Genomic DNA, 24,099 nt, shown 5'->3' on the forward strand with positions numbered 1-24,099 from the left:
CTCTCTCTCCATGACCCTCTACCAAGCATGACATTCTTCTCCAGGGACTGATCGCTCCTGATAACGTGTCCAAAGTATGTGAGACGTAGTTTCACCATCCTTGCTTCTAAGAAATTTTTTCTCCGTTTATCATGCTGTTGCTTATTGGTCCAGTTGTGAGGATTTTTGTTTTATGTTGAGGTGTAGTCCATACTCAAGGCTGTATAGTCTTTGTTCTTTAGCATTAAGTGCTTCAAATCCTCTTCTCTTTCAGCAAGCAAGGTTGTGTCATATGCATAATGCAGGTTGTTAATAAGTCTTCCTCCAGTCTTGATGCCGTGTTCTTCATATGGTCCAGCTTCTTGGATACAGATAGTATAAGGATGGTGAAAGTATACAACTCTGAATCATACCTTTCCTGACTTTAAACCACACAGTATCCCCTTATTCTGGCCAAACGACTGCCTCTTGATCTAGGTACAGGTCTACTCTCCTGGGAATGACAACTTGAAGAGGAATGACATTGCATTCATCATCAAGAGAACATTTCAGGATCTATTCTGAAGTACAATGCTGTCAGTGATAGGATGATATCCATACGCCTCCAAGGAAGACTGGTTAACACAATTATTATTATTCAAATTTGCACCCCATCCACTAAGGCTAAAGATGAAGAAACTGAAGATTTTTACCAATTTCTGCAGTCCAAAATTGATCAAACATGCAATCAGGATGCACTGATAATTACTGGTGGCTGGAATACGGAAGTTGGAAACAAAGAAGGATTGGTAGTTGGAAAATAATGGCCTTAGTAATAGAAACAATGCTGGACATTGGGTGATAGAATTTTGCAAGACTGGGAACCTTAGGCAGGACTTAACTCATTTAAAATTTTTCAGAGAACAATGTGCAAGGCACAATGCACTCGTTCAGAAGAAAATCTTTAAAGTATGCTAAGAAAGACATATAAAAAAGAATTCAGCATGCATTCCACACAGCAGCTTAAGAACAAACAGCATAACTGAACCCCTACTTGATCATAAACTCTCTAGCTGCCCCACTTCAAAGTAATCATCTTTCACTAGCATGTTTCCTAAGCAAAAAGATATAGAATTATTTTTCATGTTCTAAAATTTTACATAAGTATTTCCATTTTGGGTGCATTCATCTGCCACTCGCTTTGATTTTTACTTCTCACCGGCTCCAGGAATGGCAAAGCAGGAATCAGGCAAGGAGGCCTGTGGCTGGAGGCACCGGGGAGGGGGGACGAGGGGTGGAGATTACTCTGATGATCCTAAGACTTCCTTCATTCTCGCCATTCTGACTTCTGAGTCATGACGCTCAGGAGTCGTGCAAAACCCAGTACAGAACCTCTGCTTGCCCAGTCACAGGACAGGAAGCTCACTCTTTCCAGGAGGCAGCCCCTTCCAGTGATGGACAGAGCTGAGCAGCAATTCAGCAAAGTCGAAACAGCCTGCCTGGCACCTCCAGCCGCAGGCCTCCTTTGCCTTCTCATTTCTCCCAGCTGTCATGGGAGTGTCACCGCTGGGCATGCTGCCATGGCCGCTGTGTTCCACCAGATGGCGATGGTGCCCCAACTTAGCCTTCCCTCGCACCTCTGGCTCCCTCGCTCCTCTTCCCCAGCCCCAGCAAGTGGGAGGAGCTGCGGGTTCGGCAGGAAGCCCTCGCCCCCTCCCCCTCCTGGGTTTCCAGCCCCACAATGCTTCTATTCAAAATCCGCCCAAGAATCCACATCAACCTATTCATTAGGATTATTACTGGGGTTATGTCCAGAGGGAGGAATGATTGGGTTAAGGAAAATGGCTCCGACGTCTTTCTTTTAAGACATTTTTAAGTAGTGTTATTATACTTGATTGTGATACAGGATTTTTCAAATACAAACAAAAAAATTGACTTTCTTTGGGAACCGCAGGCCAGTTCTATCAGGGAACTGCCAGAAATTCAGGCTGGATTCAGAAGAAAACGTGGAACCAGGGATATCATTGCTGGTGTCAGATGGATCCGGGCTGAAAGCAGAGAATACCAGAAAGATGTTGACCTGCATTTTATTGACTATGCAAAGATGTTCAACTGTGTGGATCATAAAAAATTATGGGTAACATTGCAAAGAATGGGAATTCCAGAACACTTAATTGTGCTCATAAGGAACCTGTACAGAGATCAAAAGGCAGTCGTTCAAACAGAACAAGGAGATACTGCGTGGTTTGAAGTCAGGAAAACCGTGCGTCAGGATTGTGTCCTTTCACCATACCTATTCAATCTGTATGCTGAGAAAATAATCCGAGAAACTGGACTATGTGAAGAAGAAAGGGCATCAGGATTGGAGGAAGACTCATTAACAACCTGCGTTATGCAGATGACACAACCTTGCTTGCTGAAGGTGAAAAGGACTCGAAGCACTTACTGATGAAGATCAAAGACCATAGCCTTCAGTATGGATTACAACTCAACATAAAAAGAACAAAAATCCTCACAACTGGACCAATAACTAAAAAATAAATAAATAAATAACCAACATCATGATAAATGAAGAAAAGATTGAAGTTGTTAAGGATTTCATTTTGCTTGAATCCACAATCAACACCCATGGAAGCTGCAGTCAAGAGATCAAAAGACACATTGCACTGGACAAATCTGATGCAAAAGATCTCTTTAAAGTGTTAAAAAGCAAAGCTGTCACTTTAAGGATTAAGGTGCGCCTGACCCAAGCCATGGTGTTTTTTTAATTGCCTCCTATGCATGTGAAAACTGGGCAATGAATATGGAAGACCGAAGAAGAATTGATGCCTTTTAATTATGGTGTTGGCAAAGAATATTGAATATACCATGGACTGCCAGAAGAATGAACAAATCCATCTCGGAAGAAGTACAACCAGAATGCTCCTTAGAAGCAAGGACGGTGAGACTTTCTGTCATATATTTTGGATACGTTATCAGGAGGGACCATTCTCTGGAGAAGGACATTATGCTTGGTAGAAGGTCAGAGAAAGGAAGACCCTCAAGGAGATGGATTGACACAGTGGCTGCAACAATGGGCTCAAGCATACAGACCGTGAGATGGTGCAGGATCAGTGTTTCATTCTGTTCTATGTAGGGTCGTTATGAGTCGGAACCAACCTGACTGCACCTAACAACAACATATCTATCTACTACCTAAATTTTTTTTTAAGACTCTTGCCATTTCATCCAGCAATTTCACTTCTAGGAATTTATCTTATATAAGTACTTGCACAGGATATATGTACAAGAATGCTCACTGTAGCATTGCTTGTAATTATTTTTACAGGACATACATGAACATGTATAGATAAAGAGACAGAAAAAATTTTTGTGTAAATGGAACTTGCACTTTCACTTAAGCAAACATCTGGGAAGTCTCACCCTGTGCCGTTTCACAGTTCCACCTCATCCTTTGTGGTAGCACAGGCCACGGTATGTATGAACCGTCATTAATGTTCCCTACAGATAGGCATTGTTTAAGGGAATTTTTTAAAAATCAAGGTACCTGATAAGGTCTGAAATGGCTGGCTTAAGGTTTGGGTACAATTCCTTGGTTGCTAGTTCTGTTTTCACCCTAACAACGGCCATCTTCCATTCTGTTTCTGAGAAAGGAATGTTCGGTAATGATGACAAAACTACCCTGTGATTCCCCCCTTTCACCCACCCTGCCCCCATCACATACCCTTTTAATTACCACAGTGTAACCAGTCTAAGAAAGGACTTACTCCTATAAATCAAGACTTTTTGGCTAAAGGCTTAATAATCCTTTGCACCAGTCCTTGCAACACTACGGTTTTCCCTGTTAAGAAACCCAATAATCAGGGCTGGAGATTTGTACAAGACTTACGTGCTATTAATCATATAAAAATTCCAAAATTCCCTGTAGTTCTTAACCCTTACCTTCTCCTCTCTTATGTTCCCCCTGAAGTGACTCACATTACAGTAGTCAATCTTTGCAGTCTTTTTTTTTTTAGCATTCCAGTCCAAGTGGACAGTCAATATTTGTTTGCCTTCACTTGGGGAGACCAACAATTTACCTGGATTGCCATGCCTCAAGTTTTCACTGAGTTCCCCAACTGTTTTTCTCAAAATTTACATGATGATTTACAGAGTTTACCGTTCACTCAGGGGTCTACATTATTACAATATGTGGATGATTTACTGATCTGTTCTAACATTTAGGTGTGTCTTACTGATAGTATCCTGCTGTTATGACATTTAGCCAGAGGAGATCATAAAGCCTCTAGAGAAAAATTACAGTTAGGCCAACCACTTATTAAATACTTGAGGCGTATTATTTCAGCAGAAGGGGTCACTATAAACCCCAAAAGAAAAGCCATTTTAGCTTATCCTGTCCCTACTACTAAGAAACAGTTGAAAGGATTTTTAGGACTTTGTAGCTATTGCAAAACTTGGGTACTATGTTAGTTATCTAGTGCTGCTATAACAAATGCCACAGTGGATGACTTTAACAAACAGATTTATTCTCTCACAGTCTAAGAGGCTAGAAGTTCAAATTCAGGATGCCAACTCCAGAGGAAGGCTTTCTCTCAGTCTGTTCTGGGGGAAGGTCCTTGTTGTTAATCTTCCTCTGGTCTTGGAGCTTCTCAGTGCAGGAACCCTGGGTCTAAAGGATACTCTCTGCTCCTGGCTCTTCCTTCTTGGTGGTATGAGGTCCCTCTCCTCGCTGCTCCATTCTCTCTTTTATATCTCAAAACAGATTGACTCATTGTACACCTTAATCCTGTAGATCGAGTCTTGCCTTATTATCATAACTGCCTGTAATCCTACCTCATTAACATCATAGAGGTTAGGGTATACAACACATAGGATAATCACATCACATCACAAAATGGTGGACAACTGCACAATACTGAGAATCATGGCCTAGCCAATTTGAGGGGTACAAAATTCAATCCATAACAGATACATAATTTTTCCTTGCTGGCTCAACTTCTTTACCATTATCTAAAGCGTTCAGAGCCTGACCCCTTCTAGCTCTCCAAAGATGCCCAAAAGGCCATCATTCAATTAAAAGTAGCATTAATTAAGACTTCTGCTCTGGGGTTTCCTAATTATAATTTAGACTTTTCTCTTGCTGTCCACAAGATTTCTGGGAATGCTGTAGGAGTCCTCACTCAAAAACACGGAGGACAACAGAGATCCATTGGTTATTATAGCATCCAGACAGACCCCATCACAGGGCGCTACCCCCTTGCCTTAGAGCAGTCACTGCAACTGCTAGACTAGTGGAGACCACAACAGATATCGTCTTAGGAAATTTTCTTAATGTTTATGTCCCTCATGTGATGTGAGCCATTTTAAATTCAACATTTAATCAACACCTGTCAGCCAACAGGTTGACTTCGTATGAAGTTCTCCTTTTGGCCACTTCCAATATTCAGTTACATAATATAACCTGTCTGAATCCAGCTACATTTACCTAATAATGATGACCATCCGTCTCATGATTGCTTAAATCTTATCAAACAGCTTTTGTCTCCTAGACCAGATTTATAAGACACCCCATTATCGTATCCTGATTTAGTTCTGTTTGTTGATGGGTCACATTTAAAGCCTGGACCTACCAGCTCTCATTAGCAGGGAGGATATACCATGGCTACCTCAACCAAGGTCCTCAAAAGTGGCACGCTTCCTGAAGTTACTTCAGCTCAGTAAGCTGAAATAATTGTACTCATGAAGGCTTGCAAACTGGCTTCTAGACAGTCAGTAATTATTTTTACAGACTTCAGGTATACTTTTGGAGCATGTAATGGAAACAAAGGGGGTTCTTAACTTCTTCTGGAACCCAAACTCCTCTTAGAAGCCTTTTTGCTCCCCTCTGAGATTGCTGTAATTAAAATCCAAGCCCATCAACTCAAAGGAGTTCCATGAACAGAGGAAGTTAAAGGAAATGACTCAGCTGATAGAGCAGCTGAACAAGCCACTTCCTTCCCAATCACCTTTTTAAAGATGCTGCCTTTGGTCTGACCATGATGATTCCACTTGCGATCATGATGGAAAGGAGAGAATAGATAATAATAATAGAACAGTTAGGGTGCATGTAAATATGGCACCTGTAAAATGTTTCCCACAAAAATTTGACCCAAAAGAAATATCAGAATCACTTTTTAAACATCAGGCCAGCTGTCATCAGGATATCAACCACTGGATTGTGAATCAGGCCTAAATAAAAAACACATTTTGCCAGAATGCTTACATGTTCCTATAGTTCAAAATTACTAGTATGATAATATAGGAATAATGACAGATGAACTAATCAGGGCTTTAGAAGCCCGTTAGTGGGGAGATTTTTCTGTTGCTGTAGACCATGTTTTTTCTTATAGTTTTAAAGATCATAATCTTCCTTGTTTTAATCCTGTTAATGCTCCTAACAAGCTTTTAACAATTGTGTATGGTCTCTCACATTGGGGCACTGTTTTAGATGATGAACAGCCTTTTAACATGCTTATAGAGAGTTCCTCTAGGCCTAGAGGAATTGCCTTAAAGGATTTACTTGAACATCAAAAATCAACCCCACATGATGAGATCGAGAAATGGGAAAAACATGGTTGCTCCCAATGCCCCATCTCTGGGATATGGATGGGACCCAGTGAGAACTTTGTTCTCCCCAAATCCCTACAAGCCTCTGTACTGGAGACATTGCACATGAATACCCATTTGAGATGAGATAGTTTGATAGATATTTTAAAGAAATACTGGTGGGGATATTTTTATAAAGCTGCTGAGCAAATGGCTTCCCAATGTTCAATTTGCTGTCAATTTAATTCAGGTGAACCTTATAAAGCTCCACGTGGGAGATTTCCCCTGCCATCGGGACCAATGCTTGAATGGCAGATTGATTTTATCCAACTTCCCCCCTCGAGTGGTCACAAGTTTGTATTTGTAATGATTTGTAGATTTTCTCCCTGGGTAGAAGCTTTCCCCAGTCAGTTGAGCTACTCTAACATTTGTGCGCTAAGAAACTTCTTGAGAACATTATCTCCACTTGGAGAGCCCCAAGGGTCCTTTGTAGTGGCCAAGGCACTCCTTTTACTGGGCAAATAACTAAGGAAATATGTAAAATCTTCCCCGTTTTTCAAAGACGTCATTGTTCTTATCAACTTCAATCCTCTGGTCTAGCTGGAAGAACTAATGGTATGATAAGAGCTCAACTAGCCAAACTTTCCAAATCTAATTGCCTTAGACTAAGGAGCTGCTTCTAGTCCTTTTAAATTTAAAAACTACTCCATTTGGCCCTTACAAGTTGACTCCTCATGAAATTATCACTGTACAGCCAATGGCCTTCCCCTTTTGGGCAAAAACCCCTGATTGAAATCTAGTTCAATCTGATTTGTTTCGCTACTGTAAATCTTTGATCCAATATTCTAAAGAATACACAAATTAAAGAAGTTTTTGATAATCAGAAGCAAGAAATATCTAAATTACCTAATGTTCAACCTGGAGACTATGTTTACTGGAAAAAACATCGGTTAAAAGATTCTTTTGAACCTTGATAAAAAGGACTTTATTTGATCCTTCTCACTAATCTTTGTGCCATTAAATTACAGGGCATTAAGGCTTGGATTCATTTATCTCTTCTGAAGAAAGCCCTGACCGCCAAATGGACTGTTAAGCCTCATGAAGAATTGAAATTAAAATTCAAACGTCACCAAGAAGAGAAACAGATGACAGCTGGGTAGACGGCTTTCCCGAGATCTCCAAACCTAGTCTGAAACTGCCTATGCAGCCTGCAGTAAAAGTTGGACTGTTGGCCTTTTTCTTTTTTGTATCTTAGTATTGTTAGGTGTTATGCATGATTGTGGAATTATATTCTGGTAATTTTAGTGATTGTATAATGCCAATTGTTACCTTTGAAATAAGTTGTTTAAATGAGGGCTTTAACTCTTTTTTAGTTTTTCTTAGACACCAGGATCATAAATTTATTTGGGGGTATTTTGATGGTTTTAATGATCTAATTCATCTGTCATGCCACCTTCTGATCATTATGGTCATTTTCACTTAGTTTGAATTTAATTTATAACTTGGTACTACTTTTGAAATAACTTTTTGTTTTATAAACTCAAACTTTTAGGATTGAAAAAATTTAGCTGTAGAAGTACTAGGAGTTTTTTTTCCGGTTACCCTAACCCTTTTATTGTCATTGGAGTCCAACTAGGGGGTATTACTCCTTGTTTTAATATTTTGTCCTTCCCTTGAAAACCCAGGCCTCTTTTTATAAACACCACTTTTACAGAATAGTTATTCTCATGACCTGTCTGGGATTGGAATGCTTATTAGCTCTTTTGTTTTAAATTCTAATTGCATTTTTATAATTGTTACCATCATTTATATTCTATTAGCCCCTTGCTATTAGTGCCAGTCACAGATTAATTTAGTGATATGTATGAATATGAAGTAACGCTGTATGTTTTTATCATTAGCATTCTAATTATATTTGTCCTTTATTTGTTAGTAGACTTTTTGTCCTCATTTATGCCTTTCATTGCTGAAATTTATTTTGCGTTAGTATTTGTATACTAGTAGCACTTGTTTATTTCTTTTGGGCTGTGTTTCTCCACTATGAAGCCCTTCTTAAGCTTTCTACCCAACCTGCTGCTCATCACAGCTTCCATTAATTCTTGGTATGAGAATGCCTTTGTTAAGCTCATGCAGCCAGCTGCATGATCCACAAATCTGTCTGAATGCTGGATCTGTCATCCTTTACCTAAAACTATACATGAGAACTCAGATTCATTAGCTATTCCAATATTGAATTATAGCTTTGTTCCCCCTGCTACCATCATTTTTAACATCACCTCTCAGTGAGCCATATGTGTGAGAATGTGGCGTCCACCTGAGATACCAACTCAACCTAAGGTCCTGTGTTTCAATCTGACTCAGATTAGATTTAAAGAGTGTTCCAAAAATACTCTGGACCTCCCCTTCAGATTATGAAAACAAGCCCTTAATTTCATATAATGCCCTTCCCAGATATTGGAATGTGGCTTTTTCAGGAAATTTAACAGCATGTCTACAAGAAAAAAAAAAAAAAAGTGTCCAAATTTGGAAGTGGCTATTTAAGGTTAAGACAACTGTCTATTTGCAACAGCAACTTGACAGAGAATTGGCTTGAACAGATGAATCAAACCACCCCTCTGCCAGGTAAAGATGCCAGGACTGGCATAATATGTGCCCTATATGGATATGTATTTTTATGTGGAGGATCAAGATACCCCACTTTTGCCAATTCAAATCCAAATAATGAGTCCTATACCTCGGCTTTATCTTGTTTGAATGGTTGGAATATGACAGACCAATGTATCTTAGGCCATATGGAGATCCCTTTAGACATACATTCTTACAATGGGAGTTTACGTTGGACTGACCACTCGAAACTCTTAAAAAGGGGGAGAACCAAATGGTCAAGAGATGAACAAAGGGTAGATGGAGGAAACCCCTTAAAGGAGTTCCCCGGTTTAGGTTATAATTTTTTGAGGATATTCTTCCCTTGGTATGGAGTAGGAGATCTAGAACACACCATCCGTAACATCGCCAAAATCATGGAATAGCAGATGATGTTGCCAATGCTATGACTGCTCAAAAAAAGTGGTTTTAGATCATTGAATTGTCCTTGATTTTCTGATAGCTCAGCAAGGAGGGCTGTGCTATAGCTAACACCTCTTGGTGTCCCTGGATTAACACCACACGAGAGGTAGAACAAGTTATTAAACTAATTCACCAGAAGGCTTCTTGGCTCCATATACCTCTACCCTCAGGCTCCCCTTTTCTAGGTATTTTCAGCTGGTTACCCTCAGGCACTGGATCATGGATTAAGTCTATACAGTCAACCAGATCAATAATACTCATTGCCATTGTAATAATTGTAGGGACTATTAAATGTTTTATGAAATTTTGACAAATGCTGTTACCCAAAAGACTCATTCAATGCCTATGAGAAGAATAACATACATTGACAGTACTTTTATTCAGAAGGACTCGAGCCCACTCCTTGAGTAAGCCATCAGCTATCAGGTTATTCCTCTAATGTGGCCTGCCCTGCTCTAACCCTCAAATAGTAAAACCACAGAAGCAAGAGGCTAAAGCTATAGCACAGTGAAGATGTCAAATAGTGCCCAGCTACCTTTTCACAATATTCCACTACTATTTATATATATATTTTTTTATTTATAGCTGCTAGTCATAGTTTGGAGCCCTGGTGGTGCAGTGGTTAAGAACTTGCCTGCTAACCAAAACACTGGCAGTTTGAATCCCCAGCCGCTCCTTGGAAACACTATGGGGCAGTGTGTTATAGGGTCAATGAGTTGGAAATGACTCAACGGCAACAGGGTTTTTTGTTTTGGTTTATTCAGTTTGGTCTCCTTTTTCTTTTTATTGTGCTTTAAATGAAGGTTTACAGAGCAAATTAGTTTCTCGTTGAACAATTAATACACATATTGTTTTGTGACATTGGTTACCAACCCCATGGTGTATCAACACTCTCCCCTTTTTGACCTTGGGTTCCCCATTGCCAGCTTTCCTGTCCCCTCCTGCCTTCTAGCCCTTACCCCTGGGTTGGTGTGCCCATTTAGTCTCACTTTGTGTTATGGAACTGGCTAATCTTTGGCTGAAAGGCGAACCTCAGGACTGACTTCAGTACTGAGTTAAAAGGGTGTCTGGGGGCCACACTCTCGGGGTTTCTCCAGTCTCTGTCAGACCAGTAAGTCTAGTCTTTTTTTGTGAGTTAGAATTTGGCTCTACATTTTTCTCCAGCTCCATCCAGGACCCTCTATTGTGATCCCTATCAGAGCAGTCAGTGGTGGTAGCCAGGTGCCATCTAGTTGTGCTGCACTCAGTCTGGTGAAGGCTGTGGTAGTTGTGGCCCATTAGTCCTTTGGACTAATCTTTCCCTTGTGTCTTTGGTTTTCTTCATTCTCCCTTGCTTCAGATGGGGTGGGACCAGTGGAGTATCTTAGATGGCTGCTCAAAAGCTTTTAAGACCCCAGCCATACTCACCAAAGTAGAATGTAAAGCATTTTCTTTATAAACTATGTTATGCCAATTGAACTAGATGTCCCCTGAGACCATGGTCCCCAGCCCTCAGCCCAGTAATTTGTTCCCTCAGGGTGATCTCCTTTCTCTTGAATCCACAGTCAACACCCTTGAAACAGCAATCAAGAAATCAAACCACGTATTGCATTTGGACAAACTTGCTGCCAAAGACCTTTTAGAAATGTTAAAAAGTAAGGATGTCATTTGAGGACTAAGGTACACTTGACCTAGACCCTGATATTTTAAACTGCCTTATAGGCGTGTGACAGTTGGACAATGAAAAGGGAAGACCGAAGAATAATTGATGCCTTTGTGTTGGGGTATCGGCATAGAATATTGAATGTGTGGTGGACCGCCAAAAGAATGAACAAATGTGTCTTGAAAGAAATACAGTCAGAATGTTCCTTAGGAGAGAGTATAGCACAGCACCAGGCTGAAGTTTGTTCTGCTGTATGTGGAGTCACTAAGGTCAGAACCGACTTGATGGTACCTAACGATAATAACAACATTTTCACATGTGTAGCATCTGAGGCCTTAAAGACTTATTAAATAATCAGTCATCCAGAATAAACATATGCTCAAAGTCCATGCAGAAGAAAGCCTTCTTTCAGAATAGTAGTGAGCTGATCAAAGAATTTCTCTCTAAATTCTTGATCAAAAGGAGGAAATGTGTAAGGGAATTTTTAAAATTTAGGTGTGTAATAAGATCTGAAATGGCTGGTTTGAGGTTTGGGTGTAATTCCTTGGTTGCTAGTTCCATTTTCACCCTGACAACAGCCATCTTTTGTGCTGTTTCTAAAAGAGAAATGTTCAATACTGATGACAAAACTACCCTGCGACCCCATGCTGTCACATACCCTTGTAATTATTACACTGCAACCAATCTAAGAAAGACATGTATATCCTTTTAAGCAAATTGCCTTATGAGCTTCTATTATAGAAAGTCCTACTTTATGAGTTCCTGCACAGGAAGTTCTGCCTTATAAGTTCCCACCACAGTAGGTCCTGTCTTACAATGATCTACTACCAATCAAGAATGTCTTTTGATGATCCAAGTTTGTAAATACCAATCAAGCAATGATTTTCAAGTTCTTTGTCCCTCCTTGTATAAAACTTCACTGCTGAGTCACTATATTGGATTACTGGGTTCCACCGCATGGAATTCAGTCTATTTCCAGCTCAAGCTGTCTCTTTATTAAAACAAATCTCTCAATTTTATTTTAATCAGAGTAGGGGTGATTACTCTTAGATCTAGATTGTTTCCTGGTTTTTATTTTTAGCATTTACAGACAACACTTCAGTGAACATTCTTGCACATATGTCCAAGTGATATCCTAAAAGTGAAACTGCCAGATCAAAAGGCCTTTAACAGTTTAATACCTGTAGTCAAACTCCCCTTCAGCAAGAAAGCGTCAATATATGCATCCACCCACAGTGCGTTAAAAAAAAAAAAAAAAAAAATTAAAGGCCCACCTAATTTCCAAGCTGCTTTCATCCTTCTCCTTAGGTGGACTAATTTGCACAAAAATGGCCTATTTGCCATTTTCCGAACACCACGACCATCTAGCATTTATACAAAGTGCCCCACAGAATGTTTCTTTAAAAAAAAGAATTCTTGGGTCAAATATGTTTGAGAAACCCAGAGTTAAACAATTTTCACTTGGTTTCTTTATTTGCAGGGCTTCTCAGAGCATCTGACCTGCCAGTGTGCATCATGAATTCCAGGAGAGGATACAGCATTTTTCAAACCTATTTGTCCACGGATCCTCTTTTTCAGGGACCATCTCATGGGACTTGGTTCCCAAGGACTGATTTTGGGGATGCTGGTTTCTTTCCTATGTGGGCATTCTCACTTGATTCTCACAGGATGGAATTTTACCCCCATTTTATGTATGAGGCAGTCCCTGAGCCATGCAAACAGTTAATGTGCTCAGCTGCTAACTGAAAGGTTGGAGGTTGAAGTTTACCCAGAGGCTCCTTGGAAGAAAGGCCTGGTGATCTACTTCTGAAAAAAAATTGGCCACTGAAAACCCTATGGGCCACAATTCTACTCTGACATACATGGGTTGCCATGAGTCGAAATCTACTCCACGGCAACTGGTATAGTGGTGGTTAGGGATGACAGCATCCAAACTCATCGAGGCGGGTGAGCAGCTACCATTTTCTCAGCTAACAGCAGAGACGGAACGGATGTTCGAGCTTCAGATTCCAAATCCAAGACTCTTTCCTGACTTTCTCATCCCACTTTCATATCATCTTCATAACAAGCATACTCTTCAGCCTGCCTCATGTAGTGTAGGCTGACTGGTGGAAAGTTGGAAGGGTGTGTTTTAGGGAGCCGTGGGTGGCGAGGTTTGGAATTAGGGACTAGAATAAAGCTCTGTGTAGGACTTGCCAGGCTTCAGCCAGTAACTCCTGCTGCCACATAAAGAGGAAAATGAGGGACCGGCCTCCAAAGCCCTCTCACCTCTGCCCGTGGCCCACCCACCTCACTGTCAAGCCCAGTATCTGGCTATAGGAAGATGGATGGCACAGGGAGGCTGGATGGTAGGTGCAGTTTCAGGAACATCAGGGTTGAGAAAGCGCCCTGGGGTCTGAGTCCCTGACTGTGCAGGAGGCAGGGAGGGGAGAGATACACTCAATTGGGGCTGGAAGAGAGAAATCCCCTGGTGCCTGACCCACCATCTTCTTTCTGCAGGACCCCTAGCCCACCCATCCAAGGAGCACAGGGTCCCCTGAATGGGTAGGAGATTATTTCCAGGGTCCTTAATAGCATTCTTTACCTATTTTTTCTTCTTTTTCTATTAAAAAGCATTTTCACATAGGACATTCCCTTCCTCCAGCACAAAGCATCATAGGACTGTGGCAAGAGCAGAGGCCTGGCGTCACTGTGGACTCACCAAGGACTGGGAGAGGTCATCTCTCTCAGGCCTTCAGTTTCAGATCTTGGGCTTCAAATTCTAGGGCCCAGAGCTGTCTCTGAATGCATCCAACATTGCTGAATTCCTAGGAGACTTAATTCTATAATTTATGGCATGAAGCCCTGCTTTTCCTCTCTTGCCCTCCCCTTTCCTGGGCTTGCAATGGATCCTGAGGGGAGAGGTTGGGGCCACTTAACCTAAGTTTTGAAGAACAGGACAAATTGTCCTTGCACATGAGCAGAGGACACCTCCGGGCTACTCATGTTTCCCGGACCCCCTGTCTCCCTGGATCCAGATGGACATGCACAGACATTTGCTCCCCTGAGCCCCAGTTCTAAATGAGTTAATGCCGTGATTCAGCTGCAGTCCAGCCTCAGCAATTCTGAGCTTGGGAGACACCCTGTCTGTCCTTCACCCTTGCCTCACACCTTTCCTACACCTTGAGGATGAGGGCAGGGAGGCTGGTAGAAGCCAGGGCTCCTCCTCTTCATGGCATGTGCTGGCACCTAAATAGCTGGGTGTGCAGATGGAAGAATGACGTGCCTTGGCAGCTGCCGAGCTACCTGGCTGGGGAATGTAACCAGGTGGGGCTGAAACAGGGTGCGGTGACAGTCTGGGAGCTATAAGGCCTGCCCAAGCATCCCGCTGGCTCAGGAGGGCCAGGTAGGCTGATAAGTGTGGGCTGACCCATCCCATCATGAACCGCTCAGGCCCAAAGTATACCTACTGAGCACCTTGTGGACACAGTATTTGGTGAATGATTGAGTGGATGAGGAAATGGATGGATGAGCCAAAGGAAACCCTCTGGAAACCTCAGATTTATTATCTGCAAAGTGCAGATAATAGCAGGGTAGTTTGAGAATAAAATGACTCGATACATATAAGGTACTTAGAACAGTTCCGGTAAATACTCAAAAACTCCAGGTATTATTTATTATTATGGGACCGGCATATGGGGTAGGGTAGGTTCAATGTCTGGTTCATTTCTTATCCTCCACATAACTATAAAAACAATAGAAAAAATCAAGATAGCAACAAAAGTCATCTCACACCATATCCTCACAAAATCCTGTGAAGTAAAAAGAAGTAGATACCATTATTGAGCCCATTTGTAAGTGCATAAACAACTGTGGAGGGACTGTGACTCACAGACAACCACCTGAGGCTGAGACATAGAAAGGAGAGACATGGAGTGACTGCCCAGCAGAGGATCCAGCCCAGGCAAACCTGGTTCCTCCCTTGGGCTTTCCTCCCTCCACCCTCTTCTGCCGCCCCCACCTGATCAGAGAAGCCTGCTGAGGCAGGTGTGAGAATCCGCATTTCACAGATGAGAAAACAAGGGACCGAGAGGTTAGAGGCAGAGGCTGGAGCTGACGTTCTTTCCTCTGAGTGTCATCCCCAGGTGGCCCCACCAGACCCTGTCCTCACTCCTGAGTCCACCTCCCACTCCCCCCTCCACTTCTCCCACCCTCCCTAGTTCCAGTCGACTAGGCCTCTCTTCCTCCAGGAAGCCACCCGACTTGGCAGTGCTCTGAGGAGGACTCTTGCCCTGAGCATCACCATGGAAGTGGACAGAGCCCCTTCCTTTTCTGCATGCCCTTGGTGAGCCAGAGACAGACCAGGAGAAACTCTCTGGAGTTGTTGGCCAAAGCCAAGAAACAGCCGAAAGAACTAGTTACAGAAAACTCCATCCAACAACTATTTACTGAGCATCTACCAGCATGAGGGCCCTACTTCTGAAGAGCCTCAGCCTAGGGGGACTCAGGCAGATTCCTTAACAGGAGGTTTTTATAAGATGTTGGTTTTTGCGACCTTCGTTGGTGCTGTGATGGCCCAGGGAGGGGACCCAGGTTTCAAATCTTAAGACGAGAAGAGAAAACTCTTTAATAAATCCCCACTTGATTCTTTCTGTGTAAGGGCATCCTTGCCCTCAAGGAGCTGGTTTTGCTGTGCCCAGGTCCCTTTCTTCCGACTCTCTGCTCACTTGGTGCTGTTGTTTTTGGGTGCTGGCCAGTAGATTCTGACTCACAGTAACCCTATAGGACAGAGTAGAACTGCCCCATAGGGTTTCCTAGGCTGAAATCTTTGTAGGAGCAGATCGCCAGGTCTTTTCTCCTGTGGAGCGGCTAGAGGGTTGTTCAACCACCAATCTTATGGTTATCAGCTGAGTGGTTAAGCATTGAGCCACCAGGGCTCCTTCACTTGGGGCTAGTCGTAAAGAAAGAACCCAGTTCTTCCTCCCCATCTGTAAAATACACACATTGTGTGATGCAGAGAAAATGTTTGTAAAGCCAGGGGCACAAAGTCACCACTCCATACACAGCTTTATTTCCCAGTGCAAATGCTAATTTCCCTTTCAAAGGCAGAACTTCTCAAACCCCCCAGCAGTTCATTTTCTTCCGAAGGTCACAGGTTCCTTTTCGCCCTGCTGACCTTTCCTGCCTCGCTTCCTGCCTGCAGCCTTTTTCATCCTCCAGGTCTGGCCAAGCGTTTCATTTTTCTCAACAGTTTGTCTATACACAGCTCTGTGCCCCTGAACTGAGAAACGGCTTTCCCTCCTCTTCTTTGCATGGTCATCTCCTACCAAGGCTTTCACCGGTTCAGTCTTCCTCCTCCAAAGCTGTCTCAGACTCCCAGGAGCATTCATCACCCCCTTCCTCTGCTTGTCCTATGATTATCTTATGGTTTATATTACTGGTCATTTCTCTTACTTTTTTCGTGTACTTAGCTCTCTCTATTCTCAATAGCATTTGTCTTAGAGAAACTGAGATTGGCATAGGGGCGTGCACTTTCTAGGGTATCAGAGTGTAAGGAATGGGATTACCTCTCTGCCGGAACCCCAGCTTGGCTGGGCCCTGTCTGTTGGAATGCTCAACAGCTGGCTGCATGACTCCTCCCAAAGCTGGTACTCAGGCAGGAGCCACATCCTGCCCCTGATTATGCAGGCTCCCACCATGCCCGGGTATGGCCAGACCTCATTGTGTCCTGAAATTGCACCTGGGCAGGGCCAGGCCAGGAGGTTGTGTGTCTCCATGCCTGTGGAAGGCAAGGCCATCTGGTCAGGGTTAGCCAAAGACCTCCTTAACCAGGAAGCCATCTGGACACCTTTGCCAGTCAGAAGTCTTGGATCCTGGCTCTGAGCTCCTGCAAAGATGTTGAGCCTCCAACGGAAGGATTCCTTCCTCCTGCCCTCAGTTAGGGATAAATGTGTGTGAGTCTTCTCATCCACATTCAGACCAGTACACAGCTTTTCTGGCGTGCTCTTTGGCCTCACTATGCTGGGCACTCCCCGACTTAGAGTCCCACTTGCCCTAGGTAGAAACCAGACCTTCTATTTCCCAGTCTCTTTGCAGCTGGGGAACTGCTTGTGACTTGGGCCCTACTCCATCATTGGCATAGGAACCTACCTGGATATAGGCACTGTCCACGTGCCGCATCTTGTTCTGGGTAGGCTCCCAGAATACAAAGATGAATCAGAACTGTCCCAGTCTCCAGGATCCCATGAGGCAAGGAGGCAGCCGTGAAGACATGTGACTCTCATACTGCACTGAGAAAAAGGCTACAGTGAGGGGAGGTGCCCAGTGTTCTGGGAGCATCAGTTGTGGAGACTGGCAGGGCAGAGCCCCGTCTTACTCATTTATTAATTACCCCACCCTTTTCTAGCAATGAAGTGTCCTATAAAGTGAACTGGATTTAATGTCAGAAGACCTGAGTTTGAATCCCGGTCTTTTTAATTGGCACCTTCAGTGAATTACTCATCACCTTGTGGTGCCTCTGTTTTCTTATCCCTGACTTGAAGGATGTGCAGAGGTAAAACAAGGCAATGCATATAAAAGAGCTTCGGAAATGTAATAATCTTTTTTTCTGGTACATTTCATAGATTCTGGCATACAGTTGGAACTTGGAAAGTTTCTGTTGAATGAATGAATAAAAGAATGAACAAACCAATGGATGAAAAAATGGATAGTAGGCACTCAGGAAACTATTAAATATGAAACATGAACGAGAACACCATCACTTTCGGCATGCTTACCATCAGCTAATGAGCTAACAGCTTCACACACATTGTCTCATTTATGTTTCACAGTAACTTTATGAGATTAATGTTCCTGTTTTATAGATGAGGAAACCAAAGCCCAGAGATGTTAAATAATTTGCCCAAGGTCACACAGCTAGTAAGTGGCAGGGCTGGGATTCACAATCCAGGCCTTTGTTCTTGTCTGTTTGCTCTAATCTTTTCCATACTATATGCATAGGCTTTTCCCAACAACTTTGGCCTAAGTCAACGAACCTCTCATTACTACATGAAAAACACAACTTTAATCCTTTGCTTTGATGAGCCTCTTTAACTCCGAGCATGGGACCGCTGTTTGACTTGGCAAATCTGGGGAGCAAGTCAGGAGTGGCTGTTCCTGAGAGGCTGTTTCCCTGAAAGGGTCCTTGTTGTCACCCTCACTTGTGCCAAGAGTGCGGTGTTTCCCATTCTCTGAATCCGTCTACTCTGAGCAGCCTATGTAGCACCAGGCCACCAAGTGCTTATACAGCAAGTATACACCAGCAATCTCTTCCCCTTAGCTCAGCTGACCAAGGAGGCAGGCAGGATGGAAAACATGACCCCCAGTCATAGATAAAGAGCCTGAGATCAATGCTGCTGCTTGTCAGCACAGACACCCAAATGCACATCCGTGGACTGTCAGGCCAGAGCCTCCTCTGCTAAAGGATTGGCTTAAGATTTGAGCCCAGAAGCTGCCTGGACATGGGAGAAGCTTTCTGGAGCTGAAGAAAGGAATTGGACTCTGGCTTGGTGCAAAAGGTCTTGGATAGCAAGCCTTTGCTTAATCGGATTTCTTTGGTGTCCTCACGGGAGACAGTGTTTGTATACAGGATGCTGCTTTGGTGGCCCTGTCCTGTGGCAGGTGGAAAGGCTCAGAAGTGGATCAGGAAAAATACTTTCCCGTATAACAGGAAGGAGCTACCTGAGATATTGGGACAGGTCTGGGTGTTTTAGACATCAAGTCTGCCAAATCACGGGAGCTGAACAGCAGCAAAGAATCAGAGGACTTGGTGGCAGAAGGCCAGTGTTTGGGTCCTGAGCTTGCTTTTGACCAACTATGCACATACTTGCTTTGGATCAAACAGTGCCTCCTCCATGGGGACATCCCAGGCCTAGTGATGCTCAGGGATGAGAAGCCCCAGGATTTTCAAGAGATCTGGGTCAATCCTGTTTTCCTTCTCTTTCCTGCTGGCTGCTCTGAGAAGTTTAATTTAACTAAAAGGCAAAATCCTTTAATCACCAGCTCTAAATCAAGGCATGAGAGTCGGGTGGTTGAGGTGGTGGGGGATGACAAGCGGATGAGGTGAGGCAGGGCCCCGGGGATGGACCTGGGTTTGATCTCAACTGGCTAGCTCCACACCCTCCTGCTATTAAGCCCTTTGGAATTGATCTCTTATCTCATCTCTAACAGCATTGGCCACAGACGCCTGGGAGAGTGGAGAGGGTTCAAACTGCCAGCCGTTCGGTTAGCAGCTGCTCGAACACTTAACTGCTGCACCACCAGGCTTCCTTAATGGAATACTACTCGGCAGTAAAAAGGAATGAACCACCATACATGCTATGACATGGAGGAACTTCAAAACCATATACTGAGTGAAAAGAAGCCAGGTACAAAATATCACATATTGTATAATTCCATGTATACGAAATTTATAGAAAAGGCAAAACTGTAGAGACAGAAAGTGCATCAGTGGTTGCTTGGAGCGCCGAGTAGGCACTGAGAATGACTGCAAACAGGCCCAAGGGAACTTTTTAGCGCGATGGGATATTCTAAAACTGGCTTGTGGTAATGGTTTCACAACTCTGTAAATGTAATAAAACTCATCAAACTACAATTAAAATGGGTGAATTTGGTGAGAAAAATGTGAAGCAGGACCTCAAATTCCTAAAAAACAAAACAAAGCAAAAACCAGATCTGCTGAACTGGTTGAGATTGGAGGACTCCCAGAGGCTATTGCCCTGAGATACCCTTCAAACCTTGAACCCAAACTAACTGTTGAGGTTACCTTATGGCTGGATAACAGATTGGCTCACAAAATAATGAGTGTCACCCAGTATTGTGCTCCTTTAAAAAATCACCTGTGTGAGACCAAACTGTCAACAATTACTTTCAAACAAAGGTGAGAATGTAAGGGAGCAGGAAAACAAGATTAATGGAAACAGAACAATTGGAACGGAAATAATGAGAACGTTCACACATTGTGAAGAACGTTACCAATGTCACTGAACAATCTGTGTAGAAATTGTTGAATGGGAACCCAAACAGCTATGTAAACCTTTATCAAAAACGCAATATTATTTTTTAAAAAAAGTGTGAATTTTATGCTGTTAAAATACTTGAAGCCCTTCACATTTGACAAGTCTGCCCTGGAGCTCACTGTGTGCCAGGACTGGGAGAAGAGGGCACATGGGGCAACCCTTCCACCTCCTCCACACAAAGGCAGTGAGGGCTGTGCATACTTAGTCTAGCATAGTGTTCTTGAGGGGTGCCCCCTGGGAGCTGGTTTGAAATGCCAATCTCAGGACCTCCCTCAGACCTGCTGAACTGGACACTCTGATGATGGGGCCCAGCAATCTGTGCTCTAACAACCATCTAGGGGATTCTGAGGTGTGCTCAAGCCTGAGAAACATGGTCTGATGGAAGGCTGAGGGGAGAGTGGGGAGATCATTTATGTTAAGCACCTGATGAGCACTGAGACACACATATATATCATCCTTACAGAAATCCTGGGATATTGATATTATTGGCCCCATTTTATAGATGAGAAAACTAAGGTTCAGAGAGACTGAGAGACTTGCCAGTTAATCAGAGGAACATCTGGGATCAAGCCCCCAACTTTTTGACTCGAAGTACAATCTATCTACCACACCACAGGGCCTTGTGAATGTAAGCAACATCCACAGTGCCTGGAAGCCCAGGGAAGGGCCAGAAGGATTACATTAAATGTAGCCCTAAGGTTCTATCTTGGAACAAAATGTGGGCATAAAGAAATAAACAATAAGAACAGAGCTCAACTTGGTCCAGTATTTTCTTCAAGGCTGAGGCAGCAGCTCTTGTTTAAGGTTATATTGTTTACTCCCAAGGGATGAGGGGGTGGGGAAACTCAGAGCTAGCTGCTTGGACAGAAGCCCAGGAGGGCTCAGCTCACTTCCTTGAGAGCCTGGAATGCAAAGGGTTGGGGGGGGGGCGGGCGCGGGCCAGAGAAGCAGAACCCAGGGAGCTTGAGGGCTGCTGGGGACCCAGGAGGGCAGGTCTGTGGTTTCTAGATACACAGATGATGTAATGTCTGCTTGGCCTGCAGACACCACTCCTGCTCAGAGCAGCCCTTCCAGGCAGTGTAGCCATAGGCCCTGCCCTGGCTTTGGCCTGCTACTCAGGGACTAGGCTTAGTCCTGGAGCTGCTCAGGAAACTGAGGCCACCAGCTGGGGCCTCCCCACTAAAACTCAGGACTTCCAGGAGCTTGGCTAAATGTTGAGCCTGTGGCCAGCGCATGTGAGGTCACTTCCTTTGATCAGTCAACACTGGTTGCTGCTGTCCATTCACCTTGGCCTGCTTTCCTCCCACTATTAATGACTGTCAAACTTCTGATCAAACACAAAAGCCCTTCTAGCCCAGCTGTTCAAATGGAAAATCCAATGTAGAAAGGGATAAGGGCTTACCCTAGTTAAGGGCAGGGCTGTTACCAAAATCCGGAACTTCTGGCCATGGCGCCATTTAATAATAATAATCCCTATCATTCATGTAGAGTTACATCATTTACAAAGTGCTTCCATGTGTTATTTCTCGTGACCCCACAGTAACCCTGAGAATGAGAGTTTCTGACGGCTTTGTTTATAGATGAGCAACTTGGGTTTTACAGAGTTTAACTGACTTGTTCAAGATCACCCACTAGTAAGTGACAAAGCCAGAGCACATGCCCAGCTGGTCTGGTTCCAAATTCTTGCTCAGTGCTTCATCTCTGGTGGTATGAGCAGCATCCACGTGTTGGGTGCCCAGGGAGAGCCAGAGGACTCACATGAAGCACAGGCCCCTTAGGTCCAATCCTGCAAGAAAGTGTAAGTATTTCTCTTGCCCAGTGGTTGAACAGGGTCCTCCCAATGACTTTCCAGCCTAGCTTGCGCAGGTGAGTCCCCAGCTTGAACAAATGACCTGGGCAGGAGCTGCTTCTGATCGCTGAGGACAGGATTCTCTGTGACTTGCCACCCAGGTACTTAGGCAGCCCAGAAACAGCTTTCTGCCACCTTCCCATTGCATACTTTTCTAACAGTCTTTCCTGGATTTTGCACATTGTGAAAAAAAAAAAAAGTTAAACAAGTTACCACTGAGTCAATTCTGACTCATGGAAACCCCATGTTTTTAGATAGAACTCTGCTCCATAGGGTTTTCATGGCTGTGATCTTCCGGAAGTTTTTTCTTCCAAGGTGCCTCTGGGTAGATTTAAGCCTCTAGCCGAGCACTTAACCATTTGTGCCAACCAGGGACTTTGCACATTGTAGATGACAAAAATCCACAATCTATGAAACATGGTCAAGGTTGTGCATAAAGCGTTAACATTTTTATCAAAAAATGTTGAGAGCTTAATGCTTGAATCCAGACTCTATCGTCCAGAAACTTCAGAAAGGTAAGTTTTTACTTAATCAGGTAAATTTGGCAAGTAAAATGATAATAATGCTGATACTTGATTCCACTTATCAAGAACATGCTGGGTCCTTGTTACCTTTCATACATTATCCAAGACCTCACAGCTCATAAGTGAAGAAGCCAGGACTGGAACCCAGGTACGAGGTGACTCTGGAACACATAACATCGTGCTTCTCTCCCATGATTTTAAGGAAAGATGCTGAACACTCCAGTGGGTCTTGTGTCTGGGATAGGCAGGTACGCGGTCCAGTTGCTACATGGTGTCTTGTGGGATCTCAGCCAAGTTCTCTGGGGGCAGGGACTTCTACACATAAACCAGTTAAACATGCTTTTGGGCAGTGTTTTTCTCACCTGAGTGCCACAGAAAGCCAAAGCCAGGCTGCCATGCCCCTTTCTGCAGAATGGGTCTTAGACATGAGTGCCAATTGCCTGAGATTCTCCACTGACATCAGTGCTGATCTCTGGCTGGGTTCTGGGGTGATGTGTGCTAGGAGAGTGCCTGCTGTTGGCTGTCACTCAGCTGGCTTGGGCAGGGAGGGGAGTGGCCCCCCTTGATGCAGGAGTCAAGTATATGCTCCTATCTATGGCCTTGGATTCCTCTCACCTCCGAGTTTATCTCATCTGACCCACCCATCCCTTGTAATGGGTTTCCCAGGCCAAGAAAGAGGTATTGACCAAAGGCTGTATCTCTTTTCTGTCTAGAGAACACACTGTCCACTCTGTCCTTCTACCCAAGGGAGAGATTGAGTCAAGGCCTCTTATGGATTGAATTGTATCCTCCAAAAAGATACATTAAAGTCCTAACCCTTATCCTTGTGAATATGACTCTGTTTGGAAACAGGAGTAGGATGGGTCCTAATTCTACATGACTACCCATAGTGTCCTTATAAGAGAGAAGAAGATACACAGAGACAGGGAGACAGAGGAAGAATGCCATGTGATGCTGCATCTGTAAGCCAAGAAATGCCTGGAGCTACCAGAAGTTAGGAGGGAGGCATGCAACAGTCTCTCTCTCAGAGCCCTCAGAAGGAATCAACACAGTGAATCTCCTAGCCTTCAGAACTATGAGATAATACATTTCTGTTCTTGAAAGCCACCCACTTTGTGGTACTTAGTTACAGCAGACAAAAGCCACAGTCAAAACTATACAGAAGATTCAAGTTGGATGGGCCCTTCTACTAGAGATAGGGGACTGGGGCACTGAGGTAAGAAAAGGGATTCAGAATGCCAATGTTGAAGCATCAAAAAATAGCTCAAGTTATGCTCAAGGATGGGCAGAAAACATTAACATTTTTATCAAAAAGTGTTGACTAATCTTTCTCCTATTTCTTTGGTTTTCTCCCTTGCTCCAGATGGGGTGGGACCAGTGGAGTATCTTAGATGGCCGCTCAAAAGCTTTTAAGACCCCAGAAGCTACTCATCAAAGTAG

The sequence above is a fragment of the Loxodonta africana genome, chromosome 22, assembly GCF_030014295.1.
Source record: "Loxodonta africana isolate mLoxAfr1 chromosome 22, mLoxAfr1.hap2, whole genome shotgun sequence".
Taxonomy (NCBI): domain Eukaryota; kingdom Metazoa; phylum Chordata; class Mammalia; order Proboscidea; family Elephantidae; genus Loxodonta; species Loxodonta africana.